A 20,312-nucleotide genomic window follows, 5' to 3' on the forward strand; every position below is an offset into this window, starting at 1 on the left:
CAGAGGACCTGAAATCCCCTGCCTGACGGATTCTGCTGCTGGGTAGGAGTTAGTCCCCACAGCCTCGGACGCCGGGTCCGGTAAGAAAGCTTCTCAGTCAGGGCGAGCTCTGCAGCTGCCAGCCCCTGACTCGTAGTAGTATTGCTCCCACTGAGCTTCTGCTGTTTCTTCCTATGCTGCTTCTTGTCTCTACTCTCCTTGACTGACTAACCCTGCTTCAGCCCCGGGTTTATATAGGGGAAGTCCTTCCCCTCCCAAGACTGGGCAGGAGGTGTGGCATGCACAGGATCCCTGACCAAAGGACCTCCCACCTGCTCTCAGACATAACATTACATTACTGTGGAAACCAGACCCCTGGGGTGCCACATTCCCCCCTAGTAAAATTTAGTACTCCGGGACTAAACACATTTTTGTAAACATAACAGAGTACAACCAACACATTATAATAAAGAGACACATAACAATGGTCACGGCGTGTCCGCAACCGGGTGCAGTCTTTGAGGGGAAGCAAGGTGTCCATTTCACCAAAACAGGGAGACGTAACCAGGTAGGGGTCTGTCCTACCCCGAGTCCTTAACAGTCTCTAGTCCATCCTGGGTTACGCTCCAACTATGTACAAGGATTCCCGGTAAATCCACCAAGGATTCCTAAAAATAACTGGAAACACAAAATTATACACAAGCAACAATACACAGGTAAACATAAATAAAACAATTTATACACTTCAAATCCTCCAACGTGCGGGTAACTGGCCTCTAGTGGCTCTAGTGGACCTACGGAGCTGACTGTCTGGCCCCGAACTACAGGGTGTAGGAGCTGTCAAGGGTAAACTGGGCAGCTGTCTACGAGTTCCCTGGCTCACTAGGGATATGGCAGGCTCACTGCAAGCAGAGGGTTGACCCTCCTGGTCTGCGGGTGCGGGGTCTTCTGCCTCCTGGACCGGCTGTTCTTCCAGCTCTACCTGTTGCTCCGTAGGTGCTTGGGATGCTGGTTGGAGGAAGGTGAGTACGGGTACCACAACTGCACCATTGACTTGAGTCCAAGACCGAGGGAAGTCCCCGAGCACAGTACTAACCATATCTTCCCTTTCCTCTACGGGTCGATGGTCTTCTTGTTCCTCTTCAGGGTTCCTCAGTTGTTCGAGACACTTCTTCAGGTGGTCCCGGGATACGATGGCTGTGGTTTCCCCTCCGTCTTTACTGATGGTACAAACCTTCGGGTTCTCGTGGCTTGAGGGCAGTACGGTGTACGGGTCCTTCTCCCACTGGTCGTCCAACTTGTGGAGCCGTCTCTTCCTCTTCAAGACCTGCTCTCCGGGTACCAGGGGAACAGCGGGAGCATACTGGTTGTAAGTTTTCTCTTGTCTTTCCCTAGCCTGACAGAGACTTCGCTCCACGCTCTCCTGTACTCTCCAGTACTGCTGCTGCCTCTCTGTGTCCCAGTCTGTTTCTGGTGAAGTGTCCTCGGGTGTCAGGACTCCCATTTCCAGGTCAACAGGTAACTTACCAGGTCTTGCCCTCATTAGGTATGCCGGGGTACAGTTGGTGGAACCTACCGGGATGTGGTTGTATAGGTCCACCAGATCGGGCAACTTCTCAGGCCACAGACTGCGTTCTTCCAGGGGCAACGTTTTTAGAAGATCCATTACCACCTGGTTCATTTTCTCACAAAGTCCATTAGTTTGCGGATGGTAGGGTGTCGTCCTTATCTTCCGGCAGCCATACAGATTGCAGAATTCCTGGAAGACCTCCGCTTCAAAGGCAGGTCCCTGGTCCGTCAGCACTTGGTCCGGGTACCCGTGTGGACGGCAAAAGTGCTGCTGGAAGGCTCTAGCTGCTGTTTGAGCCGTTAAGTCCTTGACGGGGACGACAACCAGAAACCGGGAGTAATGATCCACGATGGTTAACGCGTAGACGTAGCCACTTCTGCTTGGGGTCAGTTTTACATGATCCAAGGCTACCAGTTCCAACGGTTGCCGGGTGACGATGGACTGCAGGGGAGTCTTCTGGCTGGCACGGTCCTTCCTTCTCAGGTTGCACGGGCCACAGTCTCTGCACCACTTCTCAATGGTTCCCCTCATGCCTACCCAGTGGAACCGCTCGCGCAGCAGGAACTCCAGCTTCTTCCACCCGAAGTGCCCAGCTCCGTCGTGGTATGCCTCCATCACCATGGCTGCGTCCCTTCGTGGCACCACTACTTGCCAGAGTAATTCATGCGTCCGGGAGTTAACTATTCTGCGGCACAACTTCCCTTTGTAAAGGAACAGTCGACTCTTCTCTGCCCATAGTTGTTTGGCTTCCTCCGGAGCGTCTGGTTCAAGGCGAGCCTCCGGCCGAGTCAGCATCTCCTTCACCAGTCGGACGGCAGGGTCGCTGTCTTGCGTTTCCGCCCAGTTGTAGTGGGGTAAGGGGTTCAACGTAGCAGTCTGCTTACTCCTTACCTGGTGGGAATACTGAATAGTCCCATGACGGTGGAACGCAGGGAGTTCAACTTCTTCCAGTCCCTCCAGATCTTCTCCTCCGTCCGGCAGGTTGGGCATCCTGGACAGGGCGTCCGCGTTGGTATTGGAGCGTCCTGCCCGGTATTTGATTGTGAACTCGTAGTTGGACAGACGGGCCATCCACCTCTGCTCCAGGGCACCGAGTCTTGCCGTGTCCAGGTGTGTCAGCGGGTTGTTATCCGTGTACACGGTGAACCGGGAAGAAGCGAGGTAATGCTTAAAGCGCTCGGTGACTGCCCATACCACGGCCAGGAACTCTAGCTTAAATGAGCTGTAATTCTCGGGGTTCCTTTCGGTGGGTCGCAGTTTTCGGCTGGCGTAGGCGATTACTCGTTCTTTCCCTTGCTGAATCTGGGACAGTACGGCTCCTAGCCCGATGTTACTGGCGTCGGTGTAGAGGATAAAGGGCTGGCTATAATCCGGGTACGCCAGGATTTCATCCCCCGTGAGGGCCATCTTCAGCTGGCGGAAGGACTCTTCTTCCAGCTCCTCCCATTTGAAGGGCGGCTTCTGGTTCTTGGCCTTCCGGGACTGGCCTATCAGGAGGTCCTGCATAGGTGCTGCCTTTTTGGTGAAACCGGGGATGAATCTGCGGTAATAGCCTACCAACCCGAGGAACTGCCGCACTTCCTTTACACTGGAGGGACTTGGCCATTCCTTAATTGCGGTGATCTTATCAGGGTCAGGAGCCACTCCGTCAGCGCTCACCACGTGTCCCAGGTACTGCACCTTTGGCTTCAGGAGGTGACACTTAGAGGGCTTCACCTTCAGGCCGTAACTTGCCAGGGCTTCGAACACTTCCGCCAGATGTTTCAGGTGGTCCTCATAAGTCTTGGAATATACGATGACATCGTCCAGGTACAACAGGACCGTCTCGAAGTTTTTGTGTCCCAGACAGCACTCCATTAATCGTTGGAAGGTTCCTGGTGCGTTACAAAGTCCAAACGGCATGCAGGTAAACTCACTAAGTCCCATCGGGGTGGTGAATGCGGTCTTCTCCCGGTCCGCCTCTGCTACAGGAACCTGCCAGTACCCGCTAGTGAGATCCAAGGTGGAGAAGAAGTTAGCAGATCTTAAAGCAGCCAAAGACTCCTCTATCCTTGGTAAAGGGTACGCATCCTTGTGTGTGATACGGTTGATTTTCCGATAATCTACACACATCCTCATAGTGTTGTCTTTCTTTTTGACTAAAACTAGTGGGGCTGCCCAGGGGCTACAGCTATCTCGGATTACCCCAGCCTCCTTCATGTCTCTAAGCATCCCCTTGGCGTGTTGGTAATGTGCAGGGGGTACGGGTCGATACCTCTCTTTTATGGGAGGATGATCTCCCGTGGGGATGCGGTGTTCTACCCCCTTGACTCGCCCGAAGTCTAACGGGTGTTTACTAAACACTCTCTCATACTCTTGAACCACCCGGTAGACTCCCTGTTTCTGGTGGGAGGGAGTGGAGTCAGTTCCCAAGTGTAGTTGCTGACACCAATCCTCCATTACTTTCTTAGAGCCGTTACCTTCCTCCGGGTGAGATGGAGGCAAGGGTTCCACAGACTGTATAGAGTTTTGGTTGATGGTATATAATTTGGCTAGCGTGGCATACCGGGGCAGGTACACTTCCCTCTCCCCGATATTGATTATGCGAACGGGCACCCTCCCATGGCGTACATTGACCACCCCCCGTGCTGTCAAAATGGTGGGCCTACTGTCTGAGTAAACTGGTTCTACCATTGCCTGGTAATCTCTACCTCTCGGACCAATAGCTGCCCGGCACCAAATCATCATTTCACTTTTTGGGGGCATGGCAATAGGGAAAGGGTCACACATTCTTACGCTACCAATCTCACCGCCGGAGAGTTCCACCTGTTGCCGTCGCATCAGTGCCCGGATCTCTTTCTGGAGCACCCGCTGCTCGCCGGAGCTGGCGTTCTTGGCAACCTGCTGTAGAAGGAAAATCACCTCTGCAAGACAATTTTCAATTACATTAGTTCCTAGAGTTATTTTTGGGTGACTCTCATGCTTGTCAATATCTACATTGATCAGTCCCTGGGCTGCCAGTTCGACTCTACCGATTTTGATGGTCACCTCTTTAAATCCGATCTGTGGCACGGGCTGGCCATTGCTGGCGATGATACTCAAGTCGTCGTCAGGGTAGCGGGTAATATCCGAGTCATTCCAGTACTGCTTAAAGAGCACGTACGGGATGGTGGTGACCTGTGACCCGGTGTCCAGTAGAGCACTCATGGGAATGCCATCCAGTACCACAGGCAAGACTGGACGTCCTCCCACATATCTGTCGCGCCAGTTCGATGGGCCTGGTGATCTTTTTCCTGGGGGTTGGCCCTCTACCCCAGGTTGTGCCCGTTTAAAGAACAGTACCTTGCCATATGTCCGGGTTGATTGCAGCGGCGGCAGATGGGTCGTCCGTCCTCGCTGTATCGGTCACTGGGTCTTCCTCTGGCCGGTGGGGTCCTCCTTGGTCGACGCCACGGGATGTCCTCCGGTCCGGATGCCAGCTGGATCTTCCCTGGGATGGAAGCCTGTAAAGACTGCACAGTTCGGGTTAACGCAGCAACGCTCTTAGCTAGCTCTTGGACCTGATGGTGTAGGTCTGGAGCCGGGTCATTGTCCAAAGCCTGCGCATCAGCTCCCACAGGCCCTGCCGACAAGGGCGCCGCCTCCTGGTGGTAAGTGATAGCAGGGCGCCTGTGGGTCACAACGCCACCCGGTGCCGGTTCTCGGAGCACCCTGATGGCTCTGTCCTTGAACTGTGCAAAGCCCAGATGGGGATCCTGTAAGGCCATTGCCCGCAACTGGGTTCGGTGGGTATTACAATACAGTCCCTCTATAAACTGTTCGGTCAACAGCCTGTCCTCGTTTCCCACTCCATCAGGGTCGGTCTGCTTAATGGCCCTCAGGGCCTCTTGTAGGTTTAGTGCATAGTCCCTTATACTCTCATGCGCTCGCTGCTTGCACCCGTAGAATTTAAGCTTAATCTCGGCTGAGGTGCGGGTATCAAAGGTGTCCTTCAGCCGGGTTAGTATCCCTGCGACAGTCTTCCTCCCAGGTGGCCAGGATTTTACTTCCCTTTTGGCTGCCCCGGTTAGTTGGGCCACCAGGATGCTCACTTTTTGCTCTTCTGTGAGGGGGTACACCTGGAAGAGGCTATCCAGCTTTTCTCTAAAGTCATGCAGGGTATGTGACTCCCCTGAGTACTGGGGTAGCCAAGCTGCTCCCGGGATATAGGGCATGGTGAAGGGCATAACTGCAGCAGCGGTAGCGCTGGCGGGGGTTGAGGCAGTGAAGCTCTCCTCCGTATCCGACATCTTCCTCCCCCCTAGTGGACCGTGGCCTACCTTGCGATGATCCTCTTCCGTAGGCCGCGGCTCCGCAGTGGATCGTCAGGGTTGAGGACCTTCCGTCGCGCTCCTGTGACGTCGGCGTCTGCTGGGCTCCTTCCAGGACCTTACGCAACGTCCGGACGTGAGGCGGGGCTTCAGTTCTCGCGCGCTTTCGGAGTCCACGCCCCTCTTCTTCCCGCGCGGCTTCCTCAAGATGGCGTCCAATGGCGGGAAAACTCCACGGATGGCGGGAAGAAGGCTGAAGATGGCGCCGGATGGCGGGAATCTTCACCACAGGTAAGTTTGAAAAGTCTCTTTTTCAGGCACGCAGTACCCGGTGGTTGCGGGCACGAAATCCTGCCGACTACGCCAAAGTGACGCGCCCCTGGGCCTGTGTCGCGCTGCGTTGCGCACGCGGGAGCTTACCCGGAGCCGGATCTCTTGAGGGTTGTAGTCTCGTGGCGGTGACCCGGTCCGTGCCCAGGGAGTCAAACTGAGCGGCGATGTATCAGCGGTAGATGTTGTATGACTACGCCACCCGTTGAATGCAGCTATGGAGCTGCCGCTGCAGGACAGTCCGCTGAGGCAGGTGGATGGATGGTGCAGCGTAGATGGTATAACCCCCAACGGGAGGGGTATGGCCTCAGGGCAGCAGATGTGGATGATGGGGGTAGCAGGAACCACTCGGAGACGGTACGGTGTAGTTCAGGGTCTTTACTGGTGACAACGATAGACCCTCCCGGAGTACTGGCTAGCGATTGGGGCCTGGTCAGTCCTTGAGCAGATGGGATCTCCCCTGGCCAGGCGGAGTAGTAGGCCTCCCAAACTGACTGTACTCTTCTGGCTACCTTGCTAGAAGCGGGTATAAGTAGCCCACGTCCCTGAGTGTACCGTGTGGTGCTCACCCGTATGGCCGGTGACTCGGGGCCTTCTAATGGCTTCCGCTCCACGATGGCGGTGCTGGTCCCACGCGTGTGACCGTGCCTTCGGGCTTCTTGGCCAGAGGACCTGAAATCCCCTGCCTGACGGATTCTGCTGCTGGGTAGGAGTTAGTCCCCACAGCCTCGGACGCCGGGTCCGGTAAGAAAGCTTCTCAGTCAGGGCGAGCTCTGCAGCTGCCAGCCACTGACTCGTAGTAGTATTGCTCCCACTGAGCTTCTGCTGTTTCTTCCTATGCTGCTTCTTGTCTCTACTCTCCTTGACTGACTAACCCTGCTTCAGCCCCGGGTTTATATAGGGGAAGTCCTTCCCCTCCCAAGACTGGGCAGGAGGTGTGGCATGCACAGGATCCCTGACCAAAGGACCTCCCACCTGCTCTCAGACATAACATTACATTACTGTGGAAACCAGACCCCTGGGGTGCCACACATACATAGTAGTATAATGCACTGCCCATAGTCATACATAGTAGTATAATGCACGGCCCATAGTCATACATAGTAGTATAATGCACGGCCCATAGTCATACATAGTAGTATAATGCACTGCCCATAGTCATACATAGTAGTATAATGCACGTCCATAGTCATACATAGTAGTATAATGTGCTGCCCATAGTTATACATAATACTATAATGCACTGCCCATAGTCATACATAGCAGTATAATGCACTGCCCATAGTCATACATAGCAGTATAATGCACTGCCCATAGTCATACATAGCAGTATAATGCACTGCCCATAGTCATACATAGCAGTATAATGCACTGCCCATAGTCATACATAGCAGTATAATGCACTGCCCATAGTCATACATAGCAGTATAATGCACTGCCCATAGTCATACATAGCAGTATAATGCACTGCCCATAGTCATACATAGTAGTATAATGCACGGCCCATAGTCATACATAGTAGTATAATGCACGGCCCATAGTCATACATAGTAGTCTGGCCACTGATTAAAAAAATAAATAAATGCTCACCTTCCCTTCGCTCCCCCGCTGTGCACCTCCTCTTCTGAAGTCGGCAGCTGACTTCAGTGACCGACGAGAGCCATGTGCCCTTGGTGACGTTCACACCGACGCCAGCTGCTGCCTTCTGATTGGCCGGCTGCGTATATTGCCGAGCATGGCCCCGATGGGTCTGTGCGGTGCTGTACACTTCAGCTGGATGTGCCTCCGAGGACGCACATCCAGTTGAAGTTTCTGCTGGTGTCGGTGGGCCCCTGACCCGCCCGGACGCAGCAGAAACCGCTGCGACTGCGGTCATTACACTACTGATCCTTATGTTTTCCAATAGATCTGATGTTGAATTAGAGTGAACCTGATAGCTGATACATGCTGCCCAATGCATGGGACACTGGCTGTATGATCCCATGATCCCAGACAGGCATTTTGACTTTGAAACCCCGATATCTGCTATCGGGTTCCTTTTAATCTAACTTGATAGAAACCAATATTACTCTATAAGGATCTTTACAAAATATTTCCCATGAGTCAGAAATAATTTGGAAGGTATGTAACATCTGGTCTGTAGTTAGCCTGACTGATGTATATAGTCTTCAAGAAAACCAAAAGGTAATTTTCCGATTGCTTCAAAACAAACTCTGTTCAGTAGCTATTTACTGAGTGACTAACGCCTGGTGACACATTGTTCAGAAACTTTCATCTTTATCAGTTTGATAAATTACATGACAACCAATATCTTTACTATCTTCAGCAAGTACACGCTTGTCCCAAAAATGTGTGTTCATCAGCCTTTTACCTATGTCATAACTTCTCTGTCCATAATGTTTTCATATTGATGTTTCTTTGTTCCTATTACATTTAGTGAGAGAAGGCTCCACATAACAGCCCACATCTAGCCGGAAACAAGCAAAGCACAAGCCTCCCCTTCAGAGCTGCTGTTTGGTTAATGTAGGTCTCAGTCTTGGGCCGGGGTCACACAAGCATATACGGACCTCAATGCCCGGTCTGGCAGCAGGTCTCCCAACCTGAACTTACAGCCTCATACGTGTCTATGAGGCTGTTGGGACAGGAGACCTATGGTGGGCCCGAACATTGCAGTCTGTCTATGCACCATGAAATACGCTCGTGTGAATCCGGCACTAGATAAAATAGATATAATATACTTTCTAATAAACTGAATACATCAGACACTGATTTCTACATTATGCTCATATATATTATTTCCCCACGTGGATGCGGCAGGTCACTACGTTTATTCATACAGCGTCTACAGTAAAGATGTCTGAATATAATGTAACTACATATTAAGTAAAGACTTATCGGTACACCATGTCAGTGGGTTCACTCACTGTACCAGTGCACAATGCAGGGAATCATCATAAATACAAAAACCTACAAAGTTTCTCCATGTATAAATGCCATCTCTAAATAGACGATGTATAAAGAACCAAAAAACTACCCATCAAATAGAGATACCAGTAAAATAGCATCAGATTAAAAAGGAAGAAAAATATATATCAGAATATGTAAAACAGTCTTGTTTATTACACAATAATCAAAAAAGACAATATAGATATGGATGGTAGAAGATCTACTAAGAATCAATCAGGATAAAAATGGTAAATTTGATCAAAAAGTTACCTTAATAGAAAGAGACAAGGTCCCCCAATTTTGAGTACACTCCCGGTATGATGTACAATAAATCAACAATAATAACTGGCCATAAAGGATATAGAGCAAAAAAATGACATATGCGTTAAACAAAATGTAAAAGATAATACAATTATGTAAATAACATTACAGTGGGTATGGAAAGTATTCCGACCCCTTTACATTTTTCACTCTTTGTTTCAGTGCAGCCATTTGGTAAATTCTAAAAAGTTCATTTTTTTTCTCATTAAAGTACACTCTGCACCCCATCTTGACTGAAAAAAACAGAAATGTAGAAATTTTTACAAATTTATTAAAAAAGAAAAACTGAAATATCACACGGTCATAAGTATTCAGACCCTTTTCTCAGTATTGAGTAGAAGCATCCTTTTGAGCTAGTACAGCCGTGAGTCTTCTTGGGAATGATGCAACAAGTGATCACCATAACTTCAATCCAAAGGGCTTCCTTGTGCATGGCATTAATCATACGAGTCTACTTGGGAATTAGAGGTGGGGATCTAATGCATAAATTTCTCCAAAATGAGACATGCTCGATGGTCATTCTGAATACAGTCACACCTAAAGGTCTCAATGAAGCAGTTAGTTTCAAGTCTTTTCTGTAATCTAGCGCAATTTTTATTTTCTTGTGGGCCTTTATTTTTATTTTATATTCATTCTTTTTTTATTATTTTTTTTCATTTTTATTTTTTATCATTCTTTGAGTTGTTATTTAAACCCCTTCACTACATTTGCAGTATATATACGTCATGGTCGGGAAGTACTTCCAAATCAATGCAGTATATAAGCGTCATGGCAATCGCCCATGCCCAGGAGGCTGTGCGCAGGCTATTGCCGTCGGGTGTCAGCTGATTCTGCAGGTGACACCCAGCACTCACTCCCACCCGCTAAATGCTTCGACTGATATTGATCGCGGTATTTAGCAGGCATGCAGAGGGAGGGAGCCCCCTCGGCGCTCTGATCGGCCCCCCCGCGACGTCTTTGGGAGGGGCCAATCGTTGCCATGGTGACTCGATGTCGTCTTGACGACATCTTGGTCACCAGAGCTAGCAAACTTGTTACACCATGCTCAGAGCATGGTGTAGCAAGCTTGTGTGGCAGTGCAGCACTGACAGTTTACAAAGCATAGCAACGCTCTTACATTGCTATGCTTTATAAGCAATCAGACGGAATCAGAGTTAAAAAAGTGAAAGTCCCATAGAGGAACGAAGTAAAAAAAAAATTGTAAAAATATATGTTTAAAAAGAACTGTTCCACTAGTTAACCCCTTCAGTGAACACCGTAAAAAAGAAATTAAAAAACAAGGCAAAAAACAATTCTTTATCATCATACACAACAAAAACGCAAGAAAAAACATGAATGTAAATAAATATGGTATCGCTGAAAACATGATCTTGTCCTGCAAAAAACAAGCCACCATACAGCTCCATCTACAGAAAAATAAAAAAGTTATAGCTCTCAGAATAAAGCGATGCAAAAATAATTATTTTTCTATAAAATAGTTTGTGTACAAGCGCCAAAACATAAAATGTTTTTTAATGTGGTATCCCTGTAATCGTACTGACCCAAAGAATAAAGCTGCCTTATCAGTTTTACCATGGCATAAAAGAGCAATTCCTGAATTGATGGTTTCTGTTCATTCTGCCTCCCAAAAATCAGAATAGAATGTGATCAAAAAATGTCATGTTACATAAAACGGTACCAATAAAAACATCCACTCATCACACAAAAAAGCAAGCCCCCATATGACTATCAGCCGAAGTATGATAAAATTATAGCTCTCAAAATATGGCGATGGAAAAAGCGTCTTTTAGTGTGTGACAGCAGCCATACATAAAAAAAACAATATAAATCTGATATCGCTGTAATCGCACCGACCCAAAGAATAAATTTGTCTAATCACTTATACCGCACGGGGAATGGCATAAAAAAACAAATAAAACCAATTCTTCACCTGCTGTTGATTCTGCCTCCCAAAGCTCGCAGTAAGGTTCGGCTCAAATTTATCCTGCGTTCTACGCTGAGTGCTTACATGGCGTTTCCGTGTAAATCTCTGAAATACGTGATTCAGACGGAATCCCCTGGCGGAGGATTCACTATAATGAGGCAGATGAAGGCACTGTGGATGCCATCTGGCCTGTGATCCGGTGGTGTCTGTGTTTTTTAGCGTGCATATAGGGTCAACCACAGTTTTGTGCACTTCTGAATAGAAAGGCAACGCTGAACATAAGCCAGACGGTGCCTGCTGCCTCATTATAGTGAATAATGAAATAAATCCTCGGGGGTTAATCTAAATCGCATCACTTGGAGATTCAGATAGAAACCTCGATATAAGTACTCAGCGTAGAGCGTAGGATAAATGTGATCCCAAATGTTATGTAAAATGTTCCCAATAAAAGCTTAAACTCAATCCACAAAAAAAACAACAACTCCAGTCCATCCCTGTTAACGAAAATATAGGGGACTTCCATGTTACTGTTAGCACAAAGGCTCTCAAAAAGTGCTATGGCTCCTCGCCCCCCAAAAGAAATCCAGCAAATTCCTACGCTCCCAAATCCAAATCCCCCCTCTCTTCTGAGCCCCAGTGTGCCTAAACCGCAATTATCGCCCACATGTTTGGCATTTCTGTAGCGATGAGAGCTCACCTAATTTACGGGTGTGTGTCTCCATGAGCTGGGTACTACCACGTACTGGACACTACAGCATACTGGTGATTACAATGTACTGGGAGCTACAATGGCAGTTTGCAATTTTCACTCAGCAACATCCACTGCTGCTTGTTTCTGGAAAACACCCATGGAGTCAAAATCGACACTAAACTTGTAGATTAATTCCCAAAGGGTCTAATTTCCAAAATGGGGTCACTTGAGGGGGGAATCTTCTCTTCTAGCATGTAGGGGCTCTGTATATGGAGTCCGCAAACTATTCTAGGAAAATCTTCACTCGTCCCTCTCGAGTCTCGCCGTACGACTAAGCAATACTGTACAGCCACATATGGAGTGTTTCTACATTCAGCAAAAATTGTGGGACAAATTTTGGTGCCATTTTCACCCTTTTTCCTGTGTGAAAATGTAAAATCTGGGGCTAAATCAAAATTTTGGTGGTAAAAATGTAATTATTTTTTCTTCATTGCCCAATGGTATAAAATTCTGTGACATACCTAAGTTGTCAATATGATCACTGCACTCCTAGAGGTGTAGTTTGCAAAATGGGATCACTTATGGGGGGTTCTGCTGTTCTGGCACCTCAGAGGTTCTGCCAATGTGAAATGGCACCCTCAAACCAGTCCAGCAAAATATGAGCTCCAATATGGCGCTAATTCACTTCTGAGCTTTGCACTGTGCCTCAGAAGTAGTTTTCGACCACATATAGACTATTGGTCTAATCTGTAAAAATTGCACAACAAATTTTAGGGTCCATTTCTCCTGCTCTCTTTGTAAAAATGAAAAAATTTGGGGCTAAAACAAAATTTTTGTGGGAAAAATATTTTTTTCTCATTTTCAAAAGATCAACGTTGCAAAATTCTGTGAACCACCTGTGGGTTGAAGGTGCTCACCACACATCTAAATAAATTCCTTGTGGGGTCTAGATTTCAAAATGGGGTCACTTCTGTTTAGGCACATCAGGAGGTCTGCGTTACAAAACGTTACACCTTCCTCTCTGAGCCCTGCTGTGCGCCCAAACAGTAGTTTTCCACCGCATATGGGATATCGACATGCTCAGGAGAAATTGTACAACAGATTTTGAGGTCCATTTTCTCCTGTTACCCTTGTGAAAATAAAAATTTGAGGCTAAAAACATTTTTGTGGGAAAAATGTGATTTTATTTATTTTCACGGCTCTATATTATAAACTTCTGTGATGCACCTGGGGGTTCAAGGTGCTCACCACACATCTAGATACATTCCTTGAGGGGTCTAGTTTGCAAAATGAGGTCACATGCGGGTTTTTTCACTGTTTAGACACATCAGGGGCTTTCCAAACACGACATGGCATCCGCTAATGATTTTAGTTAATTTTGACCTATAAAAGTCAAATGGCGCTCTTTCCTTTCCGAGCCCTGCCGTGCGCCCAAACAGTAATTTTCCCCCACTTATGGTGTATCAGCGTACTCAGGAGAAATTGTACAACAAATTTTGGGGTCCATTTTCTTCTGTTATCCTTGTGAAAATAAAAAAAAATTCTGTCTAATGTAAAATTTTTGTGAAAAAAAGGTAAATGTTCATTTTTTCAGTCCACATTCCATTAATTCCTGTAAAGCACCTGAAGGGTTAATAAACTTCTTGAAGGTGGTTTTGAGCACCTTGAGGGGGTGCAGTTTTTATAATGTTGTCACTTTTGGGTGTTTTCTGTCATATAGGCCCCCTAAAGTCAATTTAAATGTGACTTGGTCTCTAAAAAAATGTTTATGTAAATTTTGCTGTAAAAATTAGAAATCACTGGTCAACTTTTAACCCTTCTAACTTCGTAACAAAAATTTTTTTCTTAAAACAATTGTGCTGATGTAAAGTAGACATGTGGGAAATGTTATTTATTAAGTATCTAGTATGACATAACTCTCTGATTTAAGAGTACAAAAATTAAAAGTTAGAGAATTTCTTAAATATCAGTACCACATCGGCTATCCTCCAATCCTGTGGCACTACCCCTGTTACCAGAGAGTCTAAGAATATGAGATACAGCGGTTTGTCAGTTACTGAGCCTGATTCCGTCAGTATCCGTGGATGAATGCCATCTGGGCCAGGGGATTTGTCAATGTTTAATTTGCTCAGTCACAGGTGTACTTCTTTTTGTGTTAAACTAGTTATATTAGGTGGTGAACTTTGATTTTTGCCCTGTTAAAAGATCACTGGAACGGACGGTTTGTTGAACATGGATGAAAAGTGCCTGTTTAATATCTCAGCCTTTTCTTTGTCCTCTATAATTATCTTGTTATCATTTTTTAAGGGGCCGATACCATCTGATTTTTTCTTTTTGGCATTGATGTACTGTATGTATAAAAATTTTGGGGATTTATTTTAATGTCTCTGGCGATAATTTTGCTAATCTGATTTATTTTTTACATTTCTTATTTAGGTCTTTATACTCCTGAAATGCTATTTCTGTATTCTCTGCCTTCAATATTTTGAATGCCCTTTGTTTTTGTCTTATTAAACTTTGTACTGTCTTATTTATCCATAATGGTTTCTGTTTAATCCTGGACATTTTATTACTTGAGGGTATACATTTTCTACAGGATTCTAGTGTAAGGTGCCCCAGCGAGGTAGTGCCCCAGCGATTTGTGGCCCCTGCTCGCTTTTGCACCTTACAGACAATTCGTGTCCTCCCTCTGATGTGTGGCTGTGCATGTGACATTCTTCACTTATTTCACACCATCCGGTCGCGGCTGTCTCCAGACATTTCTCTTCTGTGACCATGGCAGTAATAATTTCAGAGGACACAAAGTTATTAACCATAACTGGGGTTTTACTTGGGGGAAAGGAGTAATTACAATATTTACAGTCTGGTAGATTGGATAAGGCCCAACAGGTTATTGTCTCCCATACTGGTGCTAAAATCATCTTCAGCCCTGGTGTCCTCTTTAGGTGAAGCATCTCTCTGTTTCTATTCCTTAGCCTAAGAGACGGTTCCTCACCAGCGACAGTGTGCCCAGATCCTTTATCTCCCTCACTGCTTATCCTGGAGTCCTATTTTCCTCTGCTACCTGCAGACTAGAATTGCCCTGGGTCCTCAATACCTCCCTTGAGTTTCTCCGGCCGGCTAATGAGACTCCTGCGTGAGAAGATATTCACACTACGGATTCACTGTCTGACGGTAGAGAGCCCCCGTCTACCTTAGCAGCCAATTTCCCTGGACGTCCGCATGTAAGAGTTCCTGTCACGTGCCTGACAGGGCTTCAACTGACTCAAAAATAATGGCTGCAGCTATTTTTAGCACCCACTAAGCCATCTGCGTAGCATCTGCCTTGCCTCTCACTGACAACTGTGCCCAGCAGTGGCATTTTGTGGCTGATAAAAAGTACTGCAGCCCCACAAGGAATCATATCTAACCTCTAGACATGCCCAATGTCTATCCCTGTCACTACGTTTCCCCCTTACTTCACTGACTGCGCCACTGAAATTAACCCCGTAACTTGACCTAATAGCAGTTCAGAGAGTGCCTAACTATGGGGATATGTAATTCTAACTATTTCAGTCCCAGGGGAAGGTTACACCCTTCCTCACTATTACATTAGTAGTATTTCCTTGAACATGCCCCATTTACTTTCAGTATCCCCAGTTACCATGACATGGTCCTAGTCTAGACGATTAAGCTCTTCCCTTAATTTGTTGAAATCAGCTTTCCTAAATTTCCAGTTTTTTGCATTTCCTTTTTGAAATGTTTTATTGAAAATTACATTGAAACTTACCATATTATGGTCACTGCTTCCCAAATGCTCCCGGACCTGTATATCGGAAACAGTATCTGGTCTATTTGACAGAACCAGATATAGCAGATTACCTCCTCTAATTATTTTTTTTTAGTATCTTTAGGCTTTTTTACTGTCTAACTACGTGTGGGATCTTGGGAATGCATTTTGACATGCAGCAGTCAACCGTTTTATAGCCACTCTATATCACATTTTGTCTTTAATGCTTTATATATTATATATTATGTTTCTGTAGGGATGTGGACTGTTTTACCCTGTTCCTGCCCCTCAAGACAACAGACGCATCATGCGACTGTCATGCGGTTTTATATGTAGAAGTAATGGGTGTCTTATGTAATGTATTATGGTAATGTACAGTATGTAAAGTGTTAATGCATAATGTGAGTATAGCATAGGATAAGATTAGGATAGCATAAGACATAGAGTAAGAATAATAGGTTTAGCATATGACATAGGAAATGGTTAAGGGTAGAACCAGCCCAGTGGGTGGGCACTAGTGCTGATAAAAGGGGGACACTTCCTGGTTAGGAGGAGTTAAGTGGGAGTTAGTGAAGTGCCTAGTGAAAGCCAAGTTCAGGTGCAGTGGGTTTTTAGGAGCAGCATGTGTGCTTGTTCCAGGCTGTGGGAGGCATTACCGAGTTCCCAAACCGTAGCGCCTGTCATGTCTGAAGCCTAAAGTCTAGCATAGGGGCTTCTGGACAAATCGTGTATTCTGAAGCGCAGGGGAAGATGGACAGGGACCCACATAGACGTAAGGTGATGGCCAGCCCCGGTTGGACTGCCGAGGTGGACAAAATATCCCTGAGACTGACAAAATCAATGGGCTTGGGGATAGTCTAGAACGAGCTAGTGACAGGACTGAAGAGGAGTTGTGCTACCTTTATCCACCTGATGAACTTGGACTGTTTAGTAAAAGTTTGACTGTTGCAAAGAACTTAGTGTCCCATGCATTGTGTATGATGGCTCCTGAGGACAGGAGCCTGGAGACAGCGGAGGCCTGCGGCCTACAATTGAGTGTGATGCACCCCACACCCTACACACTGGGACCGGGAAACCCCTTGTCTGTAAAGTGCCAGAGTGAAACTGGACAGCAGCTCGGTCATGACTACCGGTCTGCAGCACTTTACATATCAGTAATTTTGTTACAGAATAATTGTAGTTTTCTAATTTAGCTTTTTATTTTAATTTTATTTCTATTACTTCCTTATTTTTATTTCATTTACATTTTCAGTATTTTATATTTTATTTATTATTTTTTATTAATTAATCTGTATAGTTCTTTTTTATTTATATTCTGTATTACGTTTTGTTTATTTTGATTATTATTATGTTTGTGTAATAATGCATATTTTCATTTATTATGTCTTTATTATTTATATTCTTTGTAGAACTGTTATCTGTATTTTATTGCTTGTTTCACTTTACACCATTCATTCTCTGTATTACTGCATCTGCCCTAATGCTTATGGGATCCACTTATTCACACAATTTTACACATTAACACTTTCACTCAGCGCAGACATGCTCTCGGTGTGCGCTGCTCTGTCCCTGATGTGGGCGTGGACTTGTTGGTTGCCGTGGGGATGAGGAGGATGACTTCAGTCTTCCCTCTCACATCACCATGGGGGGCGGAGCATCACGAGTGACGCGCTACGACTTGCTGCCCGACCCTTCAGCATTCACATGATCCGCAGTGTGCAGCTAACTCTCTCTGCTGGCCTAGCATCACTCACTACCATGGTGATGTTTACATCACATGATGCGGCGCACGTGACCTGCTCCATCACGGGGGTCGGCCCACACCATATTTAGATTATTAAATCATTATGTTCTGTCCTATATAAAGTGCCCTCATTATACTTAACTACGCCTCCTGATGAAGCCCAGTGCAGTGAAAAGCACGTCGAGGTGCTTGTGCGACCCCCTCTTGGTGTCTCTGCTGGTGTCTTTCATTACTGGCCTCATAATGTCTCTAGGTAATGACCATGTGTGTGACGCCTGAAAGCCCTACCTTGGGAGATGGGGGACTCGGAGCCGGGTCCTGTGTTGTAGATAGGGTGCAGCCGTGGCCCAGACCCGCTCCGTGCCTAGGGCCGTCGCACTAAAAAAAGATGGTATGGGCTTATCCGGGTTGAGTGGCTGATCTCGACTACGCCACCTGTGGCACCTGGTGAAGGCCACCAGCGCTGCTGCCGTCCTCTGAGGCATGGTGTTATTGCAGCCATAGTTGTTACTACTCCCCACAGGCGTAGCAGGGCAGAGGGGCAGAGGGACAGGATGGAGGGAGCAGTAGTCTAGGAGGTCTGGTGCTGCGTAATGCGGTGTAATGCAGAATAAAGAGTCCGGAGGCCATAGGGGTTAACTTCCAGGGTTTTTACTCACGATGGAGATGGCAGTAGGAAGGCGTCTCCCTGCTCCTCGCGGAGTTCTGCGGTCACCAGAGATGGGGGGGGGGGGTCCGACAACCTCCAAGTAAGTCCAGTGTTCGATCAGGACCCCGCACCAGAGTGTTCCTAGACTTCAGACCGGGTCCTTTCCTGTCTGTGTGTGTGTGTAGATAGGCCGGGTCTCCCTCTGAACTTCACTCAGAAAAAGGGTACGGGTGGCAGCTCCGCTCCTTCCGTTACCCGGTGGGATCCTCAGGGCCTACCGGACTTCCCTGACCAGGACGTAGAGTAGCAAGGTCAGGTGTCGGGGGCCGGTACCCCTCTTGCAGCCAGAATCCCTCTGAATAGATCAGCTTTGCGTATACCGCACCGTCTGCATCCCCCTGGGATCCATTTGCGGTGGAGCTACACTCCTAAGCTCCGGGCCTTTTTGGTCATGGTCCTTGACCGGGCTGAGACATACATTGTCTGCAGCCTGCCCCTCGACCCACGGCAGGGGTACGAGGGCCGTGTCTCCGTCCTCTGCAGGTCCACACAGGACCCATTCTCAGGGAGGAAGGTCATGATCAAAGAACAGTCAAAGAACGAACGAACCAAGAACCAAAATGGCTGTGGATTAAATATGAAATTTAAAGTGTCACTAAAGTGTGAATCCTCCACCCTCACCCACTAATTGGTTCCCCTATCTCTTGGTTCCCCAGTCTCCCGAGTGCCAGTAGGGGCAGCACCTAGTGCCTACTTGCCCCCTCTGGTGGGAGAAGTGTGGTGTTGGATATGGAGGTGGGGTCCTGACCATCACACTGTTCTTACCTCAGAGGAGGAACACCACACTCCATTGGAGAAGTGCAGCATCCCTGTGGCGGTCGAACCCTCAGGGGCGCCACACATGAATTATAGTTATGCACTTTAATTTGATTACTGCTACTAAGTCTTGGCTGCCCACTCTCCCCAGTCCCACAAGCTCGCTGCCTCGGGGTAACCCTGGACTCTGATCTCTCCATTCAAACCACATATTCAAACCCTTTCCACTTCCTGCCGACTCCAACTCAAAAATATCTCCCAGATCCGCACATTCCTCAGCCAAGACTCTGCAAAAACACTAGTGCATGCTCTTATCATCTCCCGCTTGGACTACTGCAACCTCCTGCTTTGTGGACTCCCTTCTAACACTCTCGCACCCCTCCAATCTATCCTAAACTGTGCTGCCCGACTAATACACCTGTTCTCCCCGCTACTCCCCGGCCTCTCCCCTCTGTCAATCCCTTCACTGGCTCCTCATTACCCAGAGACTCAATTTCAAGACCCTAAACTTGGCATACAAAGCCATCCACAACCTGTCTCCTCCATACATGTGTGACCTAGTCTCCCTGTACTTACCTACAAGCAACCTCCGATCCTCACAAGATCTCCTTCTCTACTCCCCTCTTATCTCCTCTTCCCACAGTCTCATATAAGATTTCTTCCGTGCATCCCCCCTACTCTGGAACTCTCTACCCCAACATATCAGACTCTCGCCTACCATGGAAACCTTCAAAAGGAACCTGAAGACCCACCTCTTCCGACAAGCCTATAATCTGCAGTAACCCTTGCTCCACCATACCGCTGCACGACCAGCTCTATCCTCGCCTACTGTATCCTCACCCATCCCTTGTAGACTGTGAGCCCTCTCCTCCTCTACCTGTCACTGACTCGTTTTGTTAAAGATTATTGTAAGTGTTTTTGCTATGTATACCCCCTTTTTCACATGTAAAGCACCTTGGAATAAATGGCGCTATAATAAATAATAATAATATTGCTATTATCACTGATTTGCTCTACGGTATATGACACAATGTCACTTTAACCTTTGCCTCACTTAATCGCTGACGCCATCTAGTGTGCTATACATTAAGATTCTTATTGTAGTACAATTATATATATTTTGCCCATGTTATATAAATATTATGTTGTTTACATCATTGTATTATCCATATGTAATATCTTTTACATTTCGATTATAAAGCATATTTCATTTTTCTGCTATATATCCTTTATGGCCAGTTATTATTGTTTTTATTGCTTTATTGTATATTATATACTAACTGG

At 46.9% G+C, this 20,312-nt stretch overlaps 1 long non-coding RNA gene across 1 annotated transcript in view; it reads left to right on the forward strand.

Moving 5' to 3' along the window:
• Positions 1-19,993, forward strand: part of LOC141273714 (uncharacterized) — a 22,459-nt gene extending 2,466 nt beyond the window's left edge. Inside the window, exon 3 of the long non-coding RNA XR_012322126.1 lies at positions 19,672-19,993. This is a non-coding gene — a long non-coding RNA (uncharacterized lncRNA). The remainder of the gene's footprint in view (positions 1-19,671) is intronic.
• The last annotated feature ends 319 nt before the right edge of the window (positions 19,994-20,312 follow it).

This window comes from Phyllobates terribilis, unplaced genomic scaffold (assembly GCF_046119375.1).
Source record: "Phyllobates terribilis strain yellow unplaced genomic scaffold, ASM4611937v1 Scaffold_5__5_contigs__length_657084704, whole genome shotgun sequence".
Taxonomy (NCBI): domain Eukaryota; kingdom Metazoa; phylum Chordata; class Amphibia; order Anura; family Dendrobatidae; genus Phyllobates; species Phyllobates terribilis.